The sequence below is a fragment of the Sciurus vulgaris genome (genome assembly GCF_902686455.1).
Source record: "Sciurus vulgaris genome assembly, chromosome: 13".
In the NCBI taxonomy this organism is placed as follows: domain Eukaryota; kingdom Metazoa; phylum Chordata; class Mammalia; order Rodentia; family Sciuridae; genus Sciurus; species Sciurus vulgaris.
The window spans coordinates 82156670-82184610 of record NC_136474.1 but is presented as its reverse complement, the minus strand read 5'-3'; the positions used below and the strand labels follow the sequence as shown (position 1 = coordinate 82184610).

The window sequence follows — 27941 nt, the reverse complement described above, 5'->3', positions numbered from 1 at the left end:
CAGTTAGATAAAAGGGTAAATAACTGTAAAGTTATGGACATTAAAGTTAAAGCGCAGTACTCTTACTTTATGACTGGTGAGATTGGCTTGCTGGATGATTAAGATCACACTTTGAAATTGGAATTAAATACAGAGGCCAAGAGAAAAAACAAAACAAAACAAAACAAAAAAAACCAGTATCTTGCCCTCAAAGTCAGCCTGAACCCAGGGAATAAGAGGACTTCTCTAAGGAGTGCTGCAACTCTGGGTCACACAACCTCCTGATCAAGGAGATTGTTGAGACTAGAGAATAAAAAATCACTCAGTGCATCTGCTGCAGAGGAGGATCATGGAAAAAGGGAGACATCCCTTGATGCTTCCAAAGGAAGCCACCTCATCAAGAGACCCTGCCTAACCAATGGCACTGGTGGAGCTAAGAAGCTGCTCTTAAGTTCTCTACGAGTGACCCCTGTGGGAACTCAGCTGACTCTTTAACAAGACAGGAAGCAGGTCAATTTGACCAGATTGATCTTAGACACCCAGCAAAACAGTTAAAACCAAAATACAGCCATTCTTGGGCATTTAAAAGAAATAATAGTTAAATGTAACTTAAGATGTACACTTGTATTAGCCCACTAGAATAAAGAATGGAAGCTACAAATGAAAGAAAGATTCTTCAGCAAATGTGCCTGATAACTATCAAGAGAAACTGCCAGAGTCAGAAGTTTTTGCTCAGTTTAAGACCTTCCTAAGCTACACAGGTAGACTTAATCTATGTTTGCTAGTATGATTACCTAGCCCTAAGTAACAGAAATATAGAGATTTCTACTAAACACAGGTTATACCAATAAAGGGATATTTTACAAAAATCAGATGACATTAAGTAGCTTAACTAATATTTTCTGGGGACATCTATGACATTAAGAGTTAAATGTTGTGTTTACATTCCTGATAACCTGGACAATGTTAAAGTCCCCAAATAAAGGCCTTGTCCTCTCCAGCCTTTGCTAGGCCTAGTTATGGGAACAATTTCTCAGTTCTTCCACCTCCTGGTGAGAGATTGACTTCTGTCATTTTCATGATACTCAGTGGCATGTTTCAGATGCTGCAACATTTACTTTGTACTAATCTCCTTTCAGTACTCATGTCTTTTTGTTCTTCTCTCATAGAAGCACCCACCCCCAGATGACTTTACAACCTGCTCTTCCCCAGCCAGACTTCTACCTTGGACTCCTCGATTGACCTGATTTTTAAAAAAGGAAACTCCAAACTGCTTGCCCACGCTGCCCTCTTTCAGCTTTGAAGCAGCCAGAACAATCGGCACCCCTTTCCCTACAGCAGCAAGGAGTTCCTATAGTAAAAGGGGGAGATGAAGCCAGAATTAAGAACAGGTAGTTAGTGTAGAAATAGGGGATCAGGTCAAATCGAGGAAATGAAGGCCATGAAACCCATCTGCCTCTGGAAGTTGGAGACTGCCCCTGGGAGAATAAAATGTTAAGGATCTCGTAAGCTCATTGGTTACCAAATTTACATGCCTTTAAAGACTGTAAGCAAGGAGGTCTATGTGCAGCCCTGGGAGAAGAATGTTGTTTTTATATAGATCACTCTGGGATAATCAAGGATAATATGGCAAAAGTCAGAGAAGGACTAACAAACAGAAAGAAAGAACAGGAAGCTAGTCAGAGCTGGTTTGAATCCTGGTTCAATTTTTCCCCTTGGTGAACTACTCTGGTGTCCACTATAGTGGGACCCCTAATATTGTTGCTACTAGCTTTAACTATAGGACCTTGTATAATCAATAAGTTAATTGCTTTTGTTAAAGATAGAATAAATACAATACAGCTAATGGTGCTAAGGGCCCAATATCAGCCTGTGAAGCAGCAAGGGTTAAAACTATAGAGATCCAAGATTGGCTCTCTAAATGTTCTTGGAAAGGGGGGAATGTAAAGATAGAAAGAGCCCGCACCTGTGTAAATACAAATACGAGGCTCTTCCCAAACTGCCCTCAACCCCTCATAAAAGCTGCAAAGAATTTTAGTCTCTTATCTTATCTGTAAAGGCCAGGTGACTGACCCCAAAGCAAACCTTGCTGGCACAAAAGCAAACTTAAAGATAATGACGACCCTTCTCTCGGAGGTCAGGGTGACCCACAACTTAAAATGACATGCTTTGTATACAATTTTATATGTTAGCCAATCAAAAAGAGCACTGTAAAACTGCTTGCCTTTCATTATAAAAACCCTGCTAAACAAGGGCTCGGGGCCTCTTAGCGTCACCGGTTACTGAGTGCATGGAGGACCAGGCTCAAGCTTGCTAATAAATGACTCTTTGTTGCTTGCATTGATCGTGGTCTCTGGTGGTCTTTGTGGGGTCTCGAGCCACTGCGCACAACAATTTAAGTAATATTTTTAAAAAAATGAAACTAAGAAAAACAAGAAAAGATATTCTGAGTACAAAGGGTTTTTGAAAATGGGAAGTCTCAAAAGCCTTCAAAGAAATGATTGACAAATTATTCTACTTAAAAATTAAGTTTTAAAAATGTTAGAATTGGGGAATGGGAAGAATTCCACAACATTGCATGGTCAGAGTGATACTACCATTTACTGGTGACGAATTCTGCTCCCTCTAATGTTGAAGTTTGAACACTAGAGAAACACGCCAAGGCAAGCATAGTAAGCAGGTTTTATTTAAAGGTACTAGTATAGACTTCTCCCTCCCGAGAGGGAGAAGGGGGCCATGGCTGATGTACTAAAGTCCCAAGAAGTGAGCACACCCCACATCTTTTATAGGTTAAGGTCTCTTTTGTTCTCCAGTTCTCTCCCCCCTTATCTCTCCTTCCTGCCTACGTGACTAGGCCTGGTTTTGCAGGTGAGATGCATGAAATGAGAAGCGGATGGGGCAGGGGGAGGGCCAAGGTGATTCAGGCAGGTAAGGGCCCAGGGGGCATTAATTAGCAGCTCCTTGCCTACAGTCCTTGATAAGGGCAGGTAAATTTGGTAATCAATGGGCTCCAGAGATCTTTGACATTCCATTCTCCCAGGGGCAGTCTCCAACTTCCAGAGGCAGATGGCTTTCATGGCCTTCGTTTCCTCTATTTGACCCGATCCCCTATTTCTACACTAACTGCCTGTCCCCAGTTCTGGCTTCAAGAGCTGAGGGACTGATGATGAAACTGGGGCAAAGGACAGATAGTTGATCACCAAGGAAAGGAAATGAGTAGATGGCACCTCAGGTTGCTAACAGCTTCTAGGGGAAGAGGGGGATCGCACTTTCCAACACAAGCAATCACCCCCTGGATGACTCTCTTCCTGCCTTTTGGTCACTTTTAGGCTTGTGAAGAAACCTAAAATTTAGTAAGGGGCAAGATACCCCAACTCTCTCAGGCACCAGCTCCGGGCTCCCTCTTCTCTGGAGGAATCTCTTTCTCTCTCTCTGATCTATCCCTTAAAAGCTTGTTTTCTTACCTTGGTGTTTCTTGGGCGTTTAGTCCTTCAACACCGGGGAAAGAGGACCCGATCCTGATTTTCAAGGTCAGTATCAATGAGATGGGGAGAAAATTTATTGTAAAGAAGAGGCCTAGGAGATGATGTTTCCAAAATTCAGTCTTTCCTGCTGGGGCTGGGCCTGGCCTGCTGAGGCTCCTCAGAATAACTACAATTGATTTTGCCTTCCCCTTTAACGAGTGCCATTTCAGGAATTCGTTTTTTTGAGAGTGAATGAGGAATGCACTGCTATGAGGAGAATATATGTTTAAGATCCTGCCATTCATTCACTTAAGGGCCATGATTTGAGCCAGCGCCAGTCGGACACTATTAATTGCTGAAGAAAGAAAAAGTAAACAAGCACATCTCATAAGGCTTACAGACTGGGGAGAGAGGTAAAAAGAAAATGAAATCAATACTGTTAATTGTTTCAAAACTTTATGGAGAAAAAAAAAAAACTTTATGGAAGAAAGGGTTAGGTTTCTATGCTAATGGTAAAAAGGGCAAGCTATCTTTGTTATTTTGTTTTACTATGTGGGGAAAAGCTAAAATGGGGAAATCCATAGTGCTTATTGTAAGGTTCCATATGCAGTCCGATCCACACCAAAGATGGCCCCTGAGCGGCTTCTTCTTCCCATAAGTCTCGGCTTCCTGCCACCTATTTTCCCGCCAGCAGCAAGCCGGACCAATCAGAAACCCACACGTCACTTTCTCCCTTAACCCGGAAGCCCCAAGAGTATATATGTAAGCCTCATCTTGTAATAAAGCGGACTTCTCCGGTGACTTGCCAACCGTCTCCATCTTTCATTGGTGCCGAAACCCGGGACGGAGTTAGCCTTCAACGGCACTCCGTTCCTCTGTTGGCAGGCCACCCTCGTCCTCTTGCTCCGGTGCTGGCTCTCGACACTCAACACCGGCTTTGAAAATTCGTAAGTTTCCCCTTGGAAGAGCACACCTTACCTCAGCTATACGCGGGAGTACTAGCCGTGACCGTCCGGTAGCCTCCCGACGCTGAGTTAAGGGGGGACAACCTCCCACCACGACCTTCATGGTCACAGTGGACCCCTGTGCCCTTCCGTCAGAACACAAAAGAGGCCAATAGAAGACACTTTATGAGGAGTGAGGAGCTTAATCTACCCCCGGGGAACCCCAGTCACCTTTCCTTTCCAACTGCCTAAATCCAGTACTGGTAACCTCGTGGCCATCCGGGTTCCTTACCCCTTTGGGAATAGCGATCGAGGTGACGATCTCCATCGCGCTTTCCCTTCCGTTCCGTCTCCGGAACCTCCGGATCCTTCTCAAGGCATTGGGGACGCCCTTTACCTTGTAGATTGATCCCCCTCCGGGTCTCTCTCGAGGCATTGGGGACGCCCTTTACCTCGCAGACTGCTCCCTCCTCACCCGAGGTCTTCCGCTCCCTACACCTTTTTTCCCTCTAACCATGGGGACCTCCCCATCTTCCCCGGTGGCAGACACGCCCCTCCAGTGTCTCCTCAAAAATTTAGGACCTCTTTCCCTTAAGCCTGACATCAAACCCAAATTATTGACAAAATTCTGCACTCAGGATTGGCCCCATAACCCTCTAGATAACCAGAACAAATGGCCTCCTGAAGGCTCTTTAGATCCAAATCTTTTAAGGGACCTTTTCAACTATTGCCAGCGCCTGAACAAGTGGAAGGAGATCCCTTACTATCCCAAAACCCCTCACTTTGCGCTACTTGCTCTCCCTCCCAGGCTCTTCTGGCATGTAAGATTGCTTCCCCATTGTCCTCCCCTCCCCCATCCTCCTCTCTTGATTCTTTTGACCCCGCCGATAGGGCCCCTCCTCTCAACCCTATACTCCCGGAGCCACCTTCCTCCCCTCTCCCCCCCCCCCCCCCCCCGCCGCCTTGGCTCCCGCGCCCATAGCTCCTACACCCACCGCTCCACCTATTTCCTTCAGCCCGCCGCTCACGTGCTCCCATGGACCCCCTCCGGCCCCTCCCACTTTTATGGCTCCATTAAGGGAGGTAGCTGGAGCTGAAGGTATTGTCCGTGTCCACGTCCCCTTCTCCCTGGCTGATTTATCTCAGATGGAGCGCAAACTGGGCTCCTATTCCTCCGATCCTACCACTTACATAAAGGAACCTGACTTATCCTGACCAATCTAGTTAAAACCCTTTCAGCTGCAGGAAAAAGAAAAACCCACCAGGAAGTCAACAATAAGAATTCCAATGGATTTTACAAGCCTACAGATTAACTTTTAAAGATTTATGCTCCTCGCCAACACCCTCCTGACCGAGGAACAGCGACGAGTTTGGGATGCAGCTCAAACTCATGCGAATGAAACACATCGCACAGACCCTACTTTCCCACTAGGGCCTGAAGCGGTCCCAGAAATCGATCCACAATGGGACTACAATACAAATCAAGGCATACAAGCCCGAGATCGGTTTGCCTCGTGTCTCGTTGTGGGCCTAAAGAAGGCAGCCCGCAAAGTAGTCAATTTTCAGAAGGTCCAGGAAATTATCCAAAAAAAGGATGAAACCCCCACTGAGTTTCTAGAGAGGCTTACTCAGGCCCTCAGGCAATATACCACACTGGACCCGGACACAGATGAGGGCCGTCATATCCTTATGACCAGTTTCCTAGCTCAGTCCTACCCCGACATTAAGGCCAAATTAAAAAAAATTGGAACATGGACCAGTAACTCCTCAAAGTGAGATTCTGTCGCTGGCCTTTAAGGTTTTCCATGGAAAAAGAATGCCTAAGGCATAAGGCCAGGCAAACTGATTTACGAATGGTTGCTCAAATGATCAGGGGGACTCCTCATCCTGTTCCCCATTCACAGAAATTCCCGATCCCTACAAGGGCCCCTCCTGGAGCTTGCTTTAAATGTGGAAAAGAGGGTCATTGGTCACGCTCCTGTCCTCAACCACGGCCCCCCAATAAACCCTGTCCCAAATGTAAACAAACAGGACATTGGGGCTCCGATTGCCCCTTCTCCCGAAGGGGTGAAGGGCCAATCGCTAGAATGCCCCCCTCTTGTCCTCCGATAGTGGGATTGGCTGAAGAGGACTGACGGAGCCCTGGGCCACACCCGACCCTCAATATCACCACTCGCGAGCCTAGGGTAACCCTTGTAGTGGATGGCCGGTCTGTCACCTTTTTATTAGATACAGGAGCAACCTTCTCACTTTTGACAGAGTTCCATGGTGCCACCACTCCTGGTTCCACTCCTATTGTCGGGGTAGGAGGGAAACGCATATATCCACTCAGAACTCCCCCACTTCTGTGTCGCCTTAAGAATTCCTCTTCACATTTTATCCACTCCTTTTTAGTCATGCTTCAATGCCCAATTCCCTTGTTGGGACGGGACATTCTTTCCCAATTCAAGGCGTCTATTTCCTTCCCACTTTTCGATGCCTCTACTTCCTTTTTTATGGCCCTACTGCAGGATCCTACCTCCTCACATCCACGTATCTCCCACCCTGTTAACCCCTCAGTTTGGGACACGGACAATCCCTCCATAGCTCAGTGCCCCCCAGTCTCCATCCAATTACGGGACCCTACCAAATTTATTCATCAGCCTCAGTATCCCTTAACCACCTCTACCCTTCTCGGACTTTCTCCCATTATTTCTGACCTTCTTCACAAAGGATATCTACGTCCCACTCAGTCCCCCTATAACACCCCCATTCTGGGTACCGTTTGGTACAGGACCTCCGCTCCATAAATGCTGCTGTCATACCCATCCACCCTCTTGTTCCCAATCCCTACACTCTACTCTCTCTCATCCCAGCTTCTTCCACTCATTCAGTTCTGGACTTGAAGGATGCCTTCTTTTCCGTACCTCTAGACCTTTCCTCACAGGACCTTTTTGCCTTCACATGGACTGACCCCCACACACGACACTCCGAACAGCTCACTTGGACGGTTCTTCCTCAGGGTTTTAGGGACAGCCCACATCTATTTGGACAGACCCTCTCCCATGACCTCAAAAATTTCTACCCCACTTGTCCTCTTTCCACACTTTTGCAGTATGTTGATGATCTCCTTCTCTGTAGCCCCTCTTGGGATATCTCTCAACGGGACACGGCTGCCTTGCTTAACTTTTTGGCCCAACATGGATACAAAGTGACACCTTCTAAAGCTCAAATCTCAGCCTCCCAAGTCACTTACCTAGGGTTCTTACTCACACCACAACATAAATCCATTACAACTGACAGGAAACAAGCCCTTTCGTCCTGGCCCGTACCTAAAACCAAGGCTGAAATTCTCTCTTTTTTGGGCTTAGCAGGGTATTTCCGTGCTTGGATCCCTAACTTTTCTCTTTTAGCCAAACCCCTTTACGATCTCTCTAAAGGAGACCCAAATGAACCACTCCCCTCCTCCCCTAAAACGCCTTTTAATAACCTACGTCTCAAACTCCTATCCGCCCCTGCATTACACTTACCAGATTTAACAAGGTCCTTTCTTCTCTATGTTCATGAAAATCAGGGACAGGCCCTAGGGGTACTGGGACAAATGCAGGGCCCCACATTTGCCCCAGTAGCCTATTTATCAAAACAACTTGACCCCACAGTAAGGGGATGGGCCCCTTGTCTCAGGGTCCTTGCAGCTGCCCAAAAACTACAGCAGGAAACTTTTAAACTTACTTTTGGAGCCCCCTTAACTATATGCTCTCCACACCATCTAAAGGATCTCCTAGCTTACAAGTCCCTGCATACTTTACCCCCCTCACGAGTTTTAGCCCTAATTACTTCCTTTTTAGAAAACCCTTCTATATCCTTCCATCCTGTTCTCCTCTCAACCCAGCCACTCTTCTTCCTGTTCACCCTACCCCAGAGCCTCCACTTCACAACTGTCTAGAAACATTACAATCCTTAACTCATTCTCCCTCTACCATTGTCGAGGGCCCCTTACCCCATGCGGATCACAATTGGTTCACGGATGGATCCTCATATAGAAGTCCAACAGCCCCCAAAGCTGGTTATGCCATAGTCTCCCTAACAGCCACTATAGAAGCCCAACCTCTCCCTCCGGGTACCACCAATCAGCAAGCTGAACTTATCGCAGCAACCCGAGCATGCATTCTGGCCGAAGGGAAAACCCTAAACTTATACACCGACTCTAAATATGTGTTCCACACACTCCTCTCCCATTCGGCAATATGGAAAGAGAGAGGATTTATGACAACTCGTGGGAACACCATTACCAATTCTGACCTAATTCACAAGCTATTACAAGCGTCCCAACTACCCACACGGCTCGGAATTATCCACTGTAAAGCCCATAAGAAGGACAACTCTCCTTCTACACAAGGAAACCGATTAGCTGATGCTGCTGCCAAGAACGCAGCATTTAGCAAGTCATCTGAGACCCCACCCCCCATTCTTCACTTGTCCTCTCCCAGTCCAATCCCGGACAAGAAACTTCTCTTTCAAATGCTGCATGACCTGTTTCACTCCAGTCCTCAAAGCCTGTCTCGTTTCTTACAATCCTTCTTTCCTCTCACATCCCAAGATAGAGAAATGCTAAAACAACTTTCTCAAACTTGTGTTATATGCCAAAGAACCAACCCTAACACCACTACAGTTCCTTACCCATATCCCTCACATCAAGCCCGCGGTTCCATTCCGGCGGCAGACTGGCAAGTTGATTTTACACACATGCCTCCTGTTCGCCGACACCGGTACCTCCTAGTTTTCCTAGATACCTTTAGTGGCTGGATTGAGGCATTTCCTACTACCAACAAAAGGGCCTCCACTGTCGCCAATCACCTCCTTACCTCCATCATCCCACGCTTTGGGATGCCTACCTCCCTTCAATTGGACAACGGACCGGAATTCACAGCTCAAGTAATCCAATCTCTCTCTCAATCTCTAGCCTTACCCTGGCATCTACACTGCCCATATCGTCCCCAGGCCTCAGGTAAGGTTGAGAGAGCAAATCGATCCATAAAGGAGACTCTCACCAAACTTTCCCTAGAACTCCACTTAGACTGGATTCGCCTCCTCCCTCTGGCACTCTTTAAACTACGCTTACTTCCAAAGAAACCTACCAATTTGTCCCCTTTTGAGGTGATGTATGGAAGATCTCCTGTACCCCCCGGAATCGTTCCTACCTCCCTAAACATCCCAAATACCCTCAGCCTTCCTCTCCTTTCTCACCTTAGAGCTGAACTTTGGAAACATCAAGACTGGTTACTTCCCCGTCCTCTTGGAACCTCCCCTTCTCCCTCCTTGAACCCAGGGGATCTTGCCTATTATACTCCACCAACCACACCTGAACCCTTATCTCCTAAATGGCTGGGACCATACCCAGTAATCCTTAGTACCCCCACCGCAGCTAAACTCATCCTACCTAATAACGAGACCACTCCTTGGATCCATATTTCCAGGTTAAAACCCTGCCCGGCTGACCAAGGAGACTCACCCCCTACTCCTCTGGATCCTGACCCTATAAATACGGGCAAGCCGAACATCTACACCAGTTCCGTGGATCCCTCTAATCCTTTGAAACTCCGTCTCTCGCGCCTCTCACCCATTCAGGAGGAATGATAACTTCCTACCTTTCTGCTTTTTTCCCCTTCTTTTCCCTGACCCTAGCTGGATTTGGTCCACCTGTCAACAAACTGGAACTCATTAAAACCCTATATGGACAACCCTGTGCAACTTGCAAAGGGGCCTCAACCCCGGGAGCAGTGACCACCACAGGGAAAAATTATGTAGTTGCCTCCCTCTATTAGGTCCACTTATTGGAGTTCTTTGCATCATTTTCTTCCTCCCCTGTCTCATAAGGTTCGTTAGAGACCAAGTACAAAAAATTTCTAACCAAGCCTTTAACCAGCTTCTCCTCAGGAACTATCAACTGCTACCCAATGGGAACAACGCCTGGTGACGTCCTGCTATGATGGACTTCCCCCAACTTCTTCCAAGGCTAATATCCTTTCTACGGACCTTGGACACTGATGCATGGCTCCTCCACCCGACTAATGACTACAATGAATTCCTAGACCAAATTGAGGACTTATGGCTCCAAGGGAGTTTTATGGGCTTTACAGGGGACGAAGTACTCTGATCTGACATGGCTTATTATGCAATATAATAGCCAATGCTTTGTTCTCCCCTCACAACCAACCCCCCCCTGCCCCGGGCCCCTTGACGATGCCCCTGATCAGCAGGAAGCAGCTAGATTGAAAATCAACGTCCCGAATTCCCATAAACCAAAGAGGGGGGAATGTAAGTTTCCATATGCAGTCCGATCCACACCAAAGATGGCCCCTGAGCGGCTTCTTCTTCCCATAAGTCTCGGCTTCCTGCCACCTATTTTCCCGCCAGCGGCAAGCCGGACCAATCAGAAACCCACACGTCACTTTCTCCCTTAACCCGGAAGCCCCAAGAGTATATATGTAAGCCTCATCTTGTAATAAAGCGGACTTCTCCGGTGACTTGCCAACCGTCTCCATCTTTTACTTATAGGCTTAATTTTTTTTTTTTTAATTTGTAATGAAAGGGCTATCCAAATAAGGGATAATAAAGCATCTGGTACTGTAAGGCCCCCAAAAAGGAAACCCCAACTCTGTCCCATGGATGGACGGCAACCCCAATCAACCGCAGGAAGCGTCACTTGATGCAAACCGCAAGAGGTGTTTCTTCCAACGCGCTGGGACCCAACTCGAGGAGTCGAGTCCCTAGCAGAAAATCTTGTAGGTTTATAAAGGTAGAATCCACACATCGGGAGGGGTTGCACATGAAAGGGAAAAGGGGGACAAAGCTGCCGGGAAATTTCAAAGGGGGTCTGGGTTTGCTGATAACATACAACATGTTTCACAATGTTTTACAACAGGGCGTAGATTCTGGTCAATAGTTTCTGGTAATCCTACTGTTTGAGCACTATCTAGCTATCTGGCTCAATTTACTCTTTTACTCTCTATTTGGGGCTGTTTCTTGGAACAGCTTTAGGGGCTTTGTTCCCATTACTGGGAGGGTGACCTTAGGGAGTTGAGACAATGGGAGGGAGACCTTAGGGAGTTGAGATAACTGGGAGGGTGACCGCAGACAGCTTAAAAAAATGTCCATTCTTTCAGTACAAGCAGTGATTTCAATAGCAATATAAATGCATCTCTCACCATCCAGAAATAATTTCTTCTAATGGTGTGATTTTCAGAATTACTCTCTGCTCTCCACTACCACCAGATTTTTGGGTTTGTCTGAATCTGTCAGCTGGTCCAAATGAAGAAGTTGAATTAGTTAATTGTGACAGGACCTAGAAATTGTTCTCGTTCTTCCAGAAAAGAAATTTCCTCTACTCCCTTAGATTGGAAATGGAGATGATGTGGGAGCCGCAGGGAGGGAATTGTAAGGAATCCCACGGAAACCACACCCGACACGGGAAATCACATAAGGAGTTTATTAAGCAAACAGAGTGTCTCCCTGCAGGGTAAGAGAGAAAATGAGAGGAAAATAAAGGAAAAGAGAAAGGGCGTGCGCAAGAAAGAGTGGAAAAGCGAGGAGGAGGAGAGAAAGCAAATGGGGGGCGGGGAGAGAAAAGCAAGAGAAAAGATGGCAGGGTAGCTACCGTGAAGCAGTTGAATTCTGCCAGGCTAACAGGGGACCAATAACAGAAGCATACTTGCAAGCTGACTGATGAACCAATAGCTAGCTAGCTAGGATGTTCACAGACTGACAGTAGTTGGGAGGCTGGGAAATGGCTGCAACGGAAAGGGTGGGGAGCAGCTTTGTACATTACAGGAATGAAGATCCAAGCTGCATCTTGGCTAAGGCTGGGTAGATGTAGCTAGATGAGGAATATCCACATAAATGCCCATCATAGGCATGATACTGAAGTCAGAACCGGGGAAGTAGAAATAGGGGATCAGGTCAGCTCGAGGAATCGAAGGCTGTGAAAGCCATCTGCCTCTGGAAGTTGGAGACTGCCCTGGGAGAATGGAATGTCTAGGACCTGCAGAGCCCATTGATTACCAAATTTACTTGCCCTTGTCAGGGACCACAGGCAAGGAGATGCTAATTGATGGACCCTGGGCCCTTGCCTGTCTGAATCACCTTGGCCCTCCCCCTGCCCATTGCTTCTCACTTTATGCAAAACCAGGCCTAATCACTTAGGCAGGAAGGAAAGAGATAAGGGGGAAAGAACGGGAGAATAAAACCTACAAAAAGGACAAGATTTGCTCAATTCGATGGATTCCACCTTTGGGACCCCTTCTTCCACCCGGGAGAAATCTGCTTTTACTTTCGTTTAATAAAGCTTCTTACTTTCTACTCTAGCTTGCCTCAGCGTGCTTCTCTGGCGTTATCCTTCAACACCTGAGGAAGCAGGACTCGTCACCAGTAAACGGCGGAATCAATACTGTGCTAATCTGGGCTGGAAACCCAAAGAAATGAAGACAGGCCTATCGTAGACTTAACAAATAGAGCTGAGAAAATTATACGTACTAAGTGATGTCCCTAAGTAGTCAGAGGAAACTCTAAGTAGTTGGTTGAGGCTGCCTTGTCTCCTCCTCTTAGCCAAGGGAGGAGGTGAGCTCTGCCTTGCACTGTCTTCCCACTTAATAGTCTGAAAAGCTCCCACCACCAAGAATCCAGGGAACTCAGTGGGAGATAGATGAGTTCAGAGAAGTGGGATACAGGAGTGCTGGACTCGGAGCTGGAAGGGCACCCCTTACGCTGAGCAGTGGAAGGAGTGTGGTGCAGAGATTAATGTGGGAGCTTGGGCGCAGGGAAGGGTGGGCCTGGCTGGAATACACAGTGCTAGAAGGGAGGAGCAGAGTTCAGTGGAAGCAGAGTTCAGGAGTATCGAGGGCTACTCCTTGTAACATGGCTCGTCACACGTTTCCTGTCGATTCTGTTTCTCTGGAGAACGCTGGCTACTACATTGTTTTCAAATGGTTTCTGGGTCAACTTCATCATAGGACAATGGAAGACTCAAGAATTTAAGCCTGAAATGTCTTGGCTTTATGTCAAAAGTCAGGGAAGATTTAAAAGCAAGGGAGAGATGTGAAAAATAACAGAGTTCTAGACCGCTGGCCTGATGGCTGTCTGCAGAGCAGCTGGTAGTGGCTGCAGCCCTGGCAAGTGGTGTTGATGGTGCTGGACCTGGAGGGAGGAGGATGGGAGGCTACTGCTGTGGCCCCCTCACTGTCAGGTGCAGGGTGTTAGACGGGGAAAAAGTGGACTCATAACTGAATGCTCCATAAAGCAAATGAACACGGAGAAGTGCCGGTGTAGCACGCATGGATGTTAACTGCTTACATAATCGGTCACATGCAGCCACCTTGGCAGGTTGGGATGATAGCTTTCACTGTGGAATGAAGTTCTATTTGTTTATCAGGAAGACTGGTCTGTACAGCATAAGAGAAAGGGCTGTGGAACAGAGAAGGGCCATGTTCTCACTGTGCAGTCCTGGCCTTGTCTCCCAAAGACGGGAGTTCACTGTGCTGGCGAAGCAGCCCAGAACTCAGCCACCTGAGGACTTTATACCAAAAAGAAAATTTGACCAACCTGGACACAGCCTGGACAATACTTTGGAGTTCCCAAAAGGCAGCGAGGGCAACTGGGGTGAACTGTGCCTCAGAAAGCTACGACTTGGAGCGATTGTCCTGTGTGAAATTTTGTTCCAGGCAAGGAACTTAGACTTAGACTTTTCCTGCTGATTTATCAATCAGGTAGAATTGATGGATCTCAACTGAACATATGACTATAACAATAAATTGTAGGAACAAGGAATATAAAATTTTTTCAGAAACTCTGATTTAAGATCAGGTAAGCTTCACCATGTCTGTTGAGATGACTGTTCTGAATGTAGAATCTTGGTGCTAGGTTCTCCAAGGCCGCTGAACCTGCAGTAAAAGAGTCCAGGAGTACCATTCCCTGCCCCGTGCAGCAATCCTGGAGCATGCTGCTTTCCTGCCACCTTTGCCTTGGTTGGGGGGACAGTTGCACACACTCTTGTTACATAAGGGAGCAGCAAAAACGACTGTTGAACCAGCAAGAGTGACAGGAGGTGGCTAGTGATAATTCCCATCTTAGACTTTTGGCCCTGGGGCATCTGTCATGAGGAATATCATGTTCAGGAGGATTTATTCATGTGGTGCCTGCTTCTCAGGCTCATGGGACTAAACACTAATGAAGTCTGATTAATGATTAATGAGGTAACCATTTGGAGACACAGTTTTACCATGCAGGTCTGAAGCCTTTTTTTTTAACAAGATTCAATAAAATGTCCATGCTGCCCTAAACCGTCTATAGATTTAATGAAATCCCTATCAAAATACCAGTGGCATTCTTCACAGAACTAGAAAAAACAGTCCTAAAATTTGTATGGAACCATAACATGACTCAAGAAAATGCCCTATTTTGGGGCAAGATAAGCAAGGAATCCATTAATTGTTTTATTCTATATTTTAAATGCTTTATTGAGGTGTAAATTCCATAAAATAAAATTCTTCTATGGTTAGCATATGATTCATCAGTCCTTAGCATGTGTATGAAGTTGTATAATCATTGCTACAATCTAGTTTGAGGACATTTCCATCTCACCCAAATTGTCCTTCATGCCCATTTGCACTAATTCCCAATCCCACTTCCAGTCCAAGTACTACTAATCTGTTTCCTGTTTCTATAAATTTGCTTTTTTGGGGACTTTCATTTAAATGGAATAATTCAATATGCTGGATGTCTGGTTTCTTTGAGTTAGCAAAGTATATTTGAGGTTTATCCAATTTGTGGCAAGTTCCGACATCCTTTGCTTTTTATTGTTGAATGATTCCATTGTACTAAGGTCCTGGGGTTGGTTTTATCCAGTCTCAAGTTGACAGATATTTGGGTAGTGTTTCATTTTTGGCATAGAAGTCTTTGTTTAGACACTTGCTTTCGTTTCTCATCGGCAGACTCTTAGGAGCAGAATTGCTGGTTTGAATGCTAAGGTTATGCTTTATCTTTTAAGGAATGATCAAACTGTTTTCCAAAGTAGCTGTGCCATTTTACATTCTCACTGGCAATGGATGAGGGTCCCAGTTTCTTCACATCCTCATTATCTTTGGTATTGTCTTTTTACTTCAACACTCACAGTGGGAATATAGTATAATCTCACTGTGTTTTAATTTGCATTTCCCTAATGGTTAATGATTGAGCATGCTTTTATGTGCTTTATTAGCCTCTCCTATATTTTCTTCAGCAAAACATCTACTCAAATCTTTTGCCCATTTAAAAAATTGGTTTATTGTCTTTATTTTGTTGAGTTTTAGGAGTTTATAAAACATACATTCTAGATAGAAATTCCTTTTGAGATATATGATTTGCAAATATCTTCTTCCAGTCTGTGGCATGAAATAATCATATTCAAAGCACATAAGTTCTTAATTTTGAGAAAATGCAATTTCTCAGTTTTTACTTTTTTGAATCATGCTTTTAGCATCATATATGAGAGTTTGTTTGCCTAACCTAAGGTCACTATTTTCTCTTGTATTTTCTTATTGAAGATTACCATAGTTGTAGCACTTATGTTTAGGTCCACGATCCATTCTGAGTGAATTTTTGTGTATGGTCTGTTTCCATTTTCTTTTTGTATCTGGATATCCCCTTTTCCCAGTGTCACTTATTAAAAAGACAATCCTTTCTCTTGTTGAATTGTCTTGGTGTATATGTGTCTATATAGATAATTCTTCAATATGATAGTGTGCCAATATCACACTATCTTAATTACTTTGGCTTTGTAGTAAGTTTTAAAATAAGGTAGTGTAAGTTTTGGTTATTCTAATTCTATATCATTTCTATGTATTTTGGGATAACTCATTAATAGTTAAAAAACCCTGCTATGTTTTGCTAGAGATTGCACTGAATATACAGATCAATTTGGGGAGAATTTTCACCTTGACAATATTTCAATACATAAACAAAGAATGCTTCTCCATTTCTTTAATCTTTAGTTTTTCTTTTCAATTATTTTATACTTTTCAGTATACAAGTTTCCTTTTGTTAAGTTTATCACTAAGTGTATTATTCTTGTTGAAGCTATTATGAATGGAATTATTTTCTTAATTTCCTTTTTGGATAGCTGTTAGTATATAGAAGTACAATTGATTTTTGTTTTGGTTTATATCAAAATGTGACTTTGCTAACCTTATTAGAGGTTTGTATGTCTATTTCTTGGGATTTACTACATATAGGGACACGTCATCTGTGAATAAAGACATCTTACCCCTTCCGTTCCAATCTGGATGCTTCAATGTTTTTTCCTTATTAGACTGAAAAGAACCTCCTGTACAATGTTGAACAGATGTAGAAATAATGGACATCCTTGCTTTGTTCTTGATTATTAGGGGAAAGGATAATTTGTTCTTTCACCATTAAGTAGACTAATAATAACTGTCTTTTGTTGTTATTTTTGGTAGATGCCTCAATCAGGTTGAGAAAATTCCCTTTTATTCCTACTTTGTTGAAATTAAAAAAAAAAAATTAAGATGGCATCTAAGTTGTCCAGGCTGACCTCAAACTTGTGATCCTCCTGCCTCAGTCTCCTGAATAGCTAGGATAACAGGTGTATGTCAGTATCTGGTTATTGAGTTTTTAATCATGATTGGCTCTTGTGTTTTGTCATGCATTTTCTGCCTCTGTTGAGTTGATGATGTGGTTTTGTATTCTATTCCATTAACAGAGCATTATATTAATTGAATTTTAGATGTTAAACCACCCCTGCATTCTTAGGATCAATCCTAGTTAGTCATGGTGTATAATCTTTATGATATATTTCTGGATTTAATTTGGTAAATTTCATTAGGGATATTTGCATTTATGTTTCTGAAAGCTATTGTGTTTCTGTTTTTTGGGGGGGTACTGGGGATTGAACTCATGGGCACTCAATCACTGAGCCACATCCCCAGTCGTTTTTAAAATTCTATTTAGAGACAGGGTCTCACTGAGTTGCTTAGCACCTTGCTTTTGTTGAGGCTGGCTTTGAACTCTCAATCCTCCTGCCTCAGCCTCCCAAGCTGCTGGGATTACAGGCATGCACCACCATGTCCAGCCAAGCTATTGTTTTATTTTAGTTTTATTTTCTTGCAAAATTTTTGTCTTGCTTTGGTGGCAAGGTAATACTGAGAAACAGTTTCTATTGACTGCTTCCCCCATGCCCCCTCTGTAAGAATATACTTTTCTGTTTCTTTGCATGTATCATAATTTTTTTGTTGCAAACTTGTCATTTTAGATTGTGGTAACTCTGAATTACTTTCTCCCTGCCAAAGGTTGTTGTTACTGTTTGGTTTATTTGTTTGCTGGTTTAGTAATTTGCCTGGGCTAAATTGATAAGATTTCTTCCAAAGCGTGTGAAAATGGATTGCTCCGCTCAGTTTTTATATATATTTAAATCTCTTTTATTGTTTGTTTGTTTTTGTTCTTTAAGATTGTATCTCATTGTACTCCCAGGTTGGACTCAAATTCCTGGACTCAACTGATCCTCCTGTCTCAGCCTCCCATGTGCTGGGACACATCATGCCTGGCACAATCCTTACTTTTTAAAAAAGCTTGACTTCCTGGGAGTGGCCCCCTTATATGAATAACTCAGTGGTCAGCTAAGGATTGGACAGAGGTGGTGCACAAAAACCTTGAGCCATTAAAGCTTCTATCTTCTGCCAGTGAGTTAGTGTGTGGATAGGGGAGTACATTCAAATATCTACCCTGATGTTTACTTTCTGCTGAGTCTTATCATATCTCCTCTGGGCGTGCTAAGAATGTGTAGATTGCTGTGATCTCTAAGGTGCATGTACGCAGCCTCAATCTGTCAGATGTTTCTCTCAACCTCAATCTCATCTTTGGCTAGTTCTGCTGTTGGTCTTATCCATTTATGGCTGCCAAGATCACATCCATGAATAACACTGCTGGGTGTAAGCGGTGTTTAATGCCCCATGTACAGTGAGCCTTCTTCAGTTATGTTGATTAAAATGCCCATGCTCAGAGCCTGACTGTAGAACATCTCTGACATCAGAGCAAGGAAGGGGAATGAGAGCAGTTCCAGGCAAGAGTATCATAGAGATTCATTGTTATTACCCAATGTCAAAAACCTTTTCAACTGCAAGTGCTTCTGTTGAATTCCAGAGCACTAAAACAGTGGTTTGTCTATATTGTCCATTTTTTTTATTGGCTTTTGGGAAGAATGTTTTCCGAAATTCTATTTTTTAATGGGGGAAAAATCCAGAGTTATCAATCCAAAGTCCTTACTATTATGCCTGTATTAATCTCGTAGTTGCAAAAAATCGAAGACCCCATAAAAGCAGGGAAAATTGAGAATCTTAGATATCCAGGTTGAGAAAAAAGGCACAAACTGATCCAATAGGTTAGCACAAACCAAATAACATAAAAAAGTGGGGAAAAGACTTGACTTGAAGCCAACTTTACTCTTTATATCTTATAGCAGTATGAAATCATGGTAAGTATATAGAGAGACATGTACTTTAGAAGAAAAGGAAAAAAAAAAAACCACAAGAAAAAAAGAGCTACATTTTAAAACACTCTTTTTGTAGAAAAACAACCACAAAATTTACTATCTTAATCATTTAAAAATGTACAGATGAGCAGTGTTCAGTATTGTTCACATTGTTGTGAAAGAGACAACTTTCTCCAAAAGTTTTGGAGAAAACTTTTTCATCTTATAAATCATCTGAAAGTCTATACCCACGAACAACAATTCTTTTTCCCCTTCCTCTGAAATGATTTTTATTAAATAAAATTTCATAACTTCATATATGAAAACTCTACAAACAAAAGGGAGAACCTCCAGTTGGAAGATAAAACCTATTTGCAATAAATTTTATATGAAATACTCTTATATGGGTGTGTTTGTCAGTTTTCATCACTACAATGAAATACCTGACACAAGCTACTTATGAAGAAAAGAGGGTCATTAAACTTGCAGTTTTGAAGGTTTAAGTCTAGACGGCTAGTGCAGGCTTTGTGTTGAGGGCTTCTCCTTGGTTGCTCACCTCATATTGAATAGCAGTGGCTGGAATGTGTGCGGAGCAAAATTATATCTTGAGTCACAAAGCAGAAAGAGCCAGAGGAACCAGGCTTGATGCTTTCCCAACAACCCTCTTGCAAGAACCCCAGAGGCCACAAGAGAACTCGCTCTAAGAGCATGCTCCCAATGACCTCCTACAAGGCCCACCTCTAAAAGGTCCCACTACCTCCCAATAGCACCATCCCAGGGACTAAGCTTCCAAACATGAACCTTTGTGGGGGTACACAATTAAATGATATCCAAACCATGGCAATGAGTGAAGGGAAAACACCTAGTAAAGTTGACCAAAAAATTTTAAAAGACAACCCTTAAAAGAAAAAGGGTCAAAGAACTTTTAACCTCAATAGTAACCAAAGAAATGCACATTAAAATGAGATACCAACTTTGCATCTCAGATTAGCAAAACCATTTTACTTTATTTATTTATCTATTTATTTTTGTAGTGCTGAGGATTGAACCCAGGGCCTGGCATGTACTTGGCATTCTACCACTGAGTAACACTTTCAGCAAGGTGAAAACATTTAAAGGATAGTGATTGGTGCCAAAAGTTACTTTCTTGGTGATGTGGGCCATCTTATACCTGGTAGTAGAAACATAAAACTACTAGAGTTTTGCTTGGTAATATGTTTCAGAACCTTAAAAACATTAGGAACTTTGACCTACTAATGTCACTTTTTTTTTTAAAGACTGCTTTTTCTATTTTTCAGTTGTAGATAGAAACAATATCTCTATTTTATTCATTTTTATGTGGTGCTGAGGACTGAACCCAGTGCTTCACACATGCTAGGCAAGTGTTCTACCACTAAGCCACAAACTCAGCCGCTAATGTCACTTTTACTATCCTATTCTTAGACAAAAGCAATGCACCTAAAGAGTTTTATACAAGAATGTTTATCACATCATTATTTATAAAAGCAAAACATACACAAGCAATCCAAATACTTAATAGTAGAATATTTGGTGAAATAAAGTATAATGTGTTTATATGACAGACTAAAGTGCAGATTTTCCTGAAGAATAAAGTGCAGATTTTCCTGAAAATTCTTAGTGACCTCCTCATGTCAAGTAATAAAAAGAACAGAAAAGATAATTGTACTTAATAATGGTTTGAATTGTGTCTCTATGTATACGTATAAGCATATACAAGGGGAAAATAAAGAGTAGAAGGAAATGTACCAAAATGTTAACAGTGGTTATCTCTGGGTGGTGAGGGATTTGAAATTTTTAAAATGAAAATATTTAAAATTTTCAGTAATGAACATATATTGTTTTTATAATCAGAAGTCTTAAAAAGTAAGTCATTGTAAAATATTTAGTATATGTAACATACTATCCAATTAGTTAATTTTGCTTAGCATTTGTGAAATGGTGCTTAGGGTTCAACACACACATTTATGAAATTTAAAATCTCACTCCTGAGAGTTATAATTATTGTTATTATTATTATTTTTTTTTTTTGTAGACTGTGTAATGAATGCTTTTTTGGTGTCAATTTTTTTTTTTTTTTTTTTTTTTTGCGGTGCTGGGGATTGAACCCAGGGCCTTGCGCACTCTACCAACTGCCCTGGTGTCAATTTTAGGACTAAATCATGGCAGAATATTCTCTTGGAATTATGTGGCTTTTTTTTTTTTTTTTTCCAGGTACTTAGAGTCTTACATTTAGGTAAATTGAATTTTAACCTGCTTTTGATATTTTGATATAGATAACTAAAATTCAGTACTTTAGGAACATGATAGAATGAACACTTCTGTGTCCTATGAACCTAACTACCATTAATAATTTTGATACTCTGGGGATAATAAATTGCAAGTTCCAAACATGTTTGGAAAAGTTCCTCTTCGAAATACCAATTCTGATAAAATTTTATTTTTTAATAATATTTTGCAAATATTTTAAAACTTCATCTTCTCTTTAAGAATTTTATAGGAATCTATTAACTGGGATGAAAAATGCCACAAGAGGACAGAGTATTACCAATATTTTTTTTGCCATGGTACTTGAGGGGGAAAACTGCCTGTTTACTGGACCCACCTGAGTGCCTGGCCACCATTTTAAACAGGTGAAGGGAATGAAGGTTGCAGATGCATGCTTCAGGCCACGCCCACCGAGGAGAAGCCCTGGACCCTGGAGAGAGGTGAACAGTTGGGAGGGAATGCTCTCGGTGCTGGGGGGACCCTGCCCCAAACGTTGGTTGCTCCATGCAGCAGGAGTGACCTGCTTAGTTCCAGCTGGCAGGTCTTCTCACCTGACATGTGATTGGTACTAAGCCTCAGCCAAGAATGTGCCCAGCTGGGAAGGGCATGACATCACTTGTGCCATTCTACACCAGCACTTAGGACCTTCTGTGCCAGCCAGATGAAAATGAGCAGATGACCCCTCACGTACCATCCTGACTCAAGCTATAGGAGTGAAGAGCAGCCTGAGAACTGAATAAATTCGCTCTAAGTGTTCAGATTAGTCAGGAACTGACTACATCTCTGTCCCCAGCAAGCCTAGGGCAGCTGTGACCTCAGAAGCTCCCATTCATTTGTGAACCCAAGAGCATAACAGTGGGAATTTTGGGAAGTCCAAAAGGACTTTCAGAGAGGGAATTAAAAAAAAAAAAATCTAATGTAAAAATATATTTCCAACACTATTCTTTAGAAGCAAAATCCCCCTACAAATAGTTTTTTTTTTTTTTTTTTTTTTGTCCCTTCTTGATAGGTTTAGAAAAATAGATTACTGAAACATGTTTTGTTTTGTTTTGTTTTTTTATACTCCATACTGCTTGACTGGGAATGATACTAAAGTTTTTATGCTTTTACATTTAATCACAAACTCATGTATTTTTTGGTGCAATAGAGGTGCACCACCTTAGGACTTCGTTTTTCTCTTCAACAACTTACTCCTTCCATCTCCCCTTTAATAATCACAGAAAATTCAGAGCAAGTGTCCTGATCTAATTGAGCTTAATTCCAAGGTCTCTGATTTTCTTCTATTCCTACTCCCCAAAACCTAAGATTAAAACAAAAATTCCCTGGATGCAGGCTAATGAGATGAAGAATGAAACAAATGTGGTCAAATCAACCTGTCAGTTATTCTATCAATCATCCATCTATCTTCCTCTGCCTTTTCATTTATTTTTTTGGGAGACAAATTCTAGAGATTGAAGGAGTCAGACTTTCAACATGTTTGTGAGAAGAAAAATTAAGTTTCACAGTGAAATATATTCTACTGTCATGTATAACTAAAAAGAATAAATAAAAAAAAATTTAAAAGTTTCAGTGCATTTCAATGTTTAGATTTAAGTTCTCTCGAGCAACTCATCTTTCATAACCATATCACATTCCTCTATTGCTTTGGGACACGTGTTCACTTTCACCTTTATCCTCTCCTGCTGTGTGTGTATGTGACAATGTTTGTTTATTCTTTACTTTTACTTCTCCTGCTCTCTTCATTCAACTAAAGTAATTCAACTAAAGAAATGCCCACCTTCAGGTTATCTCCCTTTGTCCAGAAAAGCCCCTGTGAAGCCCCCAGCTTTACATAAAACCAACAAATACCCGCAGTCACTGACCTGTGGTAACTCCTGCATCCTGTTGCATTTCAAAGGTGTGTTCTCAGAAGACAGGTGTTATTTTAGTCTCTCCATGTTCAACATCTTTCTTCCCATATGAAGATAATATTCAAAAATAAAACATATCGACTCTATAGAACACTTACTCATGTTTAATCATTTTAGATAATTTTTTGGTCTGCGTTCCATCAAAGTGTAGCAACTGCAAAACAACTTTGCTTTTGAGGATTATAGTGCTCATACCAGAGTTAAAATTTATAGTTATGTCCCTTTCAAAGTCACCCACTTGGAGCTGCTAATTTTAGCTGTCTCTGGGTCTCATAAGAGGTTTCTTTCTAAGCTGTCAGTTTCCAGGTGTCACGCATTAAAATACTTTTGTCGTGACACAAAACAGCTACAGAAGGATACCTCTGCATTGTCTTTGTTTTTTCCCTGGATTTGGACAAAATTCAACCAAAGAAATGCCCACATGACACATCAACTTTGCCAACAGGAACAGTTCTGGCAATTTGAAGAAATAGAGCTGATGGTATTTCTTCTGTGACTTTCTTCTGATCTTTGTCTATTCTTTTATTTCTTACTAGAGTAGTCAAAATAGGAAGAGGGTGTGGATGTGGAGGGGAGGGAGGGCAGGGGCGAACGGGTCCTGCCTTGCTTCTGTGGCTTCGGCTCAGAGAACTTCCGAGGACGACTGTAGGGCCATTTCTAAACGAACAACACATGACTCTTCTTTTCACCTCCTCTCCACCCTCCCCTCAGGTTTCCTATGTACTTCAAACGCCTGCTCCCTGTAGTACAAAACCCTGTTGTGTGTGACTCCAGCCTTCTGGAGCCTTTTGCTTTCCTACGAGAGGAGCCATTAAACTCCTGCCTGGACTGTGCAAGGAGCTGCTGGTGTTCCCAGCAGCAGTCAGTGACAGTGACAGCTCATCTGGGTTTCATCAGCTCACTGGGGCAGCGTTTCACCAGGCCCCTTTGCCAGGGCCTCCCCGGCGTCAACAAGTGTCGCACCTACTGCAGCAACAGCCCTCAAGTTTCATCACAGTGATGCTCAAAAATATTCTCCAGCTTCGGCAATGACCTAGTTCATTCAAGGGCAGGGAAAAATGCTCTTCCAGAACCTGCCCGGGCACGGAGTTTTCCTCTTAGGAAGACAGGACACCCAATTGTGCTTTGATCTGTTTTTGGAAAAGACCCTGAATTTGAATCCCTGTCCGGAAACTGGGCCACCCAATCAATGTCTCTGACACAGCCTGGGGAGCCCACCACTGAGCCAGCCCTCCAATAACATCTCTTGGACAAACAGTACTGAAAAGTAAGTAAGGAGACTTTGGTTTTTACCGAAGGGATAGCTGTGCTTTAAGTACATACTCGTTTACATTTTCTACAACAAAGAGCAAAGCAGACGGCTTCCTTAAGAAATAAAACAAGAGGAAAAAAGGGGTGTCTGCATGGGACACTGGGGCATACTATGGATTTAATGTGGCCAAATTCTCTTGGTCTGGTAGTTTAAGTCCACTCTGACCTTTTTTTGAAAATTAGGATAATTTTAAAATGTTTTATTTTGGTTTGACAATAATTAAAGTAGTTTCTTTCAAATTGTGTCTGTCTTAACACCTAGAAAAAACAGAATGATTCAAAAGAAGTAGTCTACAGGAGCTTTGCAAAGTAACACGAAGACACTTACCTGGGAAACTCTGACCCCAAACACTTCTGCCTGATATAAATGGGTATTTTAGTCAAAAGTTATTCCTCTTCCCTTGGATTATCTGAATGACTGAAAATTTGCCCTTTCTGGGACACAGCAGTATTTTTTCTGATAACAGGTAATGCAAGTTACTGAAAAGTTCTCGGGTATTTCAAAATGGCTCAGGGGTTCATACAAACATGCATCCAGTCATTATGTAGATTTTTTAAAAAATGTAAGGCAAAAAGTCAGTTAAAAAAAATTCCTGCTGATAAAAAGGCACCACTGTCATGTTACATTTTAATCAACACATCTAAACTTTAGAGCCACTGATTAAGGGTGTCAGTTACAGACATCTGACAATCATTTAAAAATAGATAAAAGCAAGAACAGCATTTAGAGTAGCTTCTGCTCGAATTATTTCCTTTCCTCAACCTTCTCCTCGTGCAAAAGTAGCCTTCATTTTTGAAGAACAATTAATCAGGAATGGAAGTTAGTCTTACTGCTCTGAAGGCAAATGGTTTGATTCAGAACAGTGTGCCTCTAGGGGTAAAGACCGAGCTCGTCTGCTCTGAGCCTTCTCAGTTGGAACCCAGGATGTTGCGAGCTACCTTCTGAATCAGCAACTCTACAAATCCTGTACTAAAAAGGTGCTGATGGCCAATACACATGTTCAGATCTTGAAAACCAGGATTGAAACCAACTAAATACGTTTCGGCTCCCAAATTACATTGGTCCTTGAAAATTTATATGAAAACTTTGATCAAAATTTGGTGATACTTTTTAGGTAGGGCAGAATTCCTGTTTTATCACCTGACCCCCCCCCCCCCAAAAAAAAAAAGAAAAAGAAACATTAGTTTTGAATAGCCCATGCACACTTAGTGTAGCTTTCAGCCTATGCAGGGGGAGGGACACTGTGAGTAACCTCATCAGGATGGAGCTGGGAATGAAGGAAGTCCAGGTCTTGGAGTCAGATTTGAAATCAACTTCTGAGTCTAGCAGTTTTTCCAAATGTCTGAACCCCAGTTTTTTCATCTGTAAAATGAAGAAAACAATATTCACTTTACCAGAACTGATGTGTGATTAGATGAGTAAATATACCTAACAGATCTTCCACATCTTAGTTTCTCAACAAAAGTTAGTTTATCACCTTTGTTCATTCAAAGCTTCTTTCTTTTTTTGCTAAGACTTCAGGATATGATCATAATATTAACTACATAAAGTGATAGAAACTATGCCACAGAGATATTTGTAGAGTGATTAAACAAACAACATGGAAAATTAGATTCTGAGGAAAGTTCTGTATTTGGAAACTGTGACAGGAATTAAAAAAAAAAAAGAATTATATTTCAGAATGTGTCTAAATAAGCAAAAAATTTTTACTGAAAATCATTGCCATATGTTTACTATATAAAAAGAGAGATAGAGATTTATAAATGTCATCTAAGTTTACTTTTAACTATTAGCAATAGCATATTTAAATATGAGTGTTTGGGAATGGTTAGGTATGAAAAATTGGGTCAATCTATATATAAGATGATGTCCGTGATTATTATGGAAACTGAAAACTGAGGCCCAAGTCCAGACTTTCCTTGAAATGATAGGTGAGACTTGCATTGATTAGACCTAGGTAGGTGCTGTGGAGTAGAGTGGGTGGAAGTGGAGATGAGGACTCTCCATAGATGACTGTCAGTATGTGGGGGGCTGAGCAGAAACAATACCCAGATGAGCCATCTCAGGAGCAGTGCTAAGGACCGTCCTGCAGGCTGGAATCGTCAGGTCCTTGCTGAAAGTTCAGAGTGAGCAAGGTGCTCCCTTGTTCTGGGAGAGAATCACCAGCAGGACTTGTGAGAGAGCTCCAGAGAACTTTATAGATGTCGTCATGTTGTCCCTTGCTTTTACCATCTTGGTAAACAGTATCACTCCACAGTTTTCCCCAGACACATCAGGGGCCATGGCTGCTATTGACACATCCGGGGTTGCACCATTCACCGTGATCTTTACTTGATCCTCATCCAGCTCTTAGATAACCAGGTTCATTTGTTCCTCAGTTCTTCTTCCTTTGAGTTGTTCTCAAACTTTCAAGGACATCCATTTTAGGTGAATATTGTTAAAATACCAGTTGCTGGGCTCCCACCCCCCCCCAGTCTGATTCTGAGGGCTCCGGAATTTGCACCCCCCCCCCATGATGCTGATGGTGTGATGCACTGCTTCAGATATTTCTTAGGCCTGCAGTTTCTGAAGAAAACTGTTTGTGCTTCTTATTTTCAATCACTGAACTTGCGTTTCTTCTCAGAGATGCCAAGGTCACTGACATAATGTGCTACTGCTGTGGAGAACACAAAAGAAAAATCAATCAGGTATCCTGTAGGCAAACACTTTACAGTGTTGCTGTGTGTGAGGGATGCTAGGTGTGGGCACCATACACCCAGGTAAGCAGTCCATTACTTGAAGGGGGCTGTTTTTTCCAACCGAAGATATCAGGGAAGTCTTCAAAGGAAGTGAGCATTTGAACTTGGGCATTTGAGAAAGGGTGGGATTTGAACAGATGGAGTTGGGAGGAGGTCCTTTAATGTGAAGGAAACAAGAAAATCTAAACAAAAGCATGAAGGGCAGAAAGATAATGAGAGTGGAGATCGGAAATTAGTCTGGTGGGTCCAGGCTTTTCACAGTTGTCAGCAGTCTCTTGGGGAAGCATTGTTTGATTCAGCCATTGAATCTTAAATCTGTTACTTATCTGTAACGTGTCATAACGTGGTGTCCAACACCAAGATCTGAAATGGAGAGCCAATGGTAGGAATTTTAGGATCATGGACGGAGGAGGAGAGATTGTGGACACTTCACTAATGCCTTACAGACATAACAGAAAAATCAGCTCAAATTAACTTAACACGGGGAATTACTACTTACTCCAGGAAAAGTCCAGAATTTGGTTCTGTTTGCCTGCGTTTTTGGGGTCTCAGCTTTTCTCCGTTTTGGTTTCAACCTCAAACCAGCTTTCGCACAGTCTCAGGACAGCTGTCTGTCAACAGAGCTACCCCGCCTTCCGCTCTCTTTCTTTTTCCTGTAGGGACTAAGGAAAGTCCTAAGCTTTGCACTGATTGGATCACAGCCTGAACCACTTTCTGGAGAGCGCCACGTGATGATTGGCTCAGATTTTGGTTAGCAAACCAATCAGTGGGCAAGGGTACTGATCAGTTTAGACCAATCAGAATCCACAGAGCA

General features: G+C 42.6%; 2 protein-coding genes across 4 annotated transcripts in view; one reads left to right on the top strand and one right to left on the bottom strand.

Moving 5' to 3' along the window:
* Nucleotides 1-23206, bottom strand: part of MALT1 (MALT1 paracaspase) — a 109326-nt gene extending 86120 nt beyond the window's left edge. Inside the window, exon 1 of one of the 2 annotated variants that reach the window (XM_079108674.1) lies at nucleotides 23030-23206. The gene's annotated coding sequence lies outside the window, so the exon portion shown is untranslated. Of the gene's footprint in view, nucleotides 1-21504; nucleotides 22076-23029 lie in introns of those variants that run through there. The other variant, XM_079108673.1, reaches the window with a different exon arrangement.
* Nucleotides 23207-23406: 200 nt separating this feature from the next.
* Nucleotides 23407-27941, top strand: part of ALPK2 (alpha kinase 2) — a 118434-nt gene continuing 113899 nt past the window's right edge. For both annotated transcript variants that reach the window (XM_079108659.1, XM_079108658.1), the window contains exon 1: nucleotides 23407-24344. The gene's annotated coding sequence lies outside the window, so the exon portion shown is untranslated. The remainder of the gene's footprint in view (nucleotides 24345-27941) is intronic.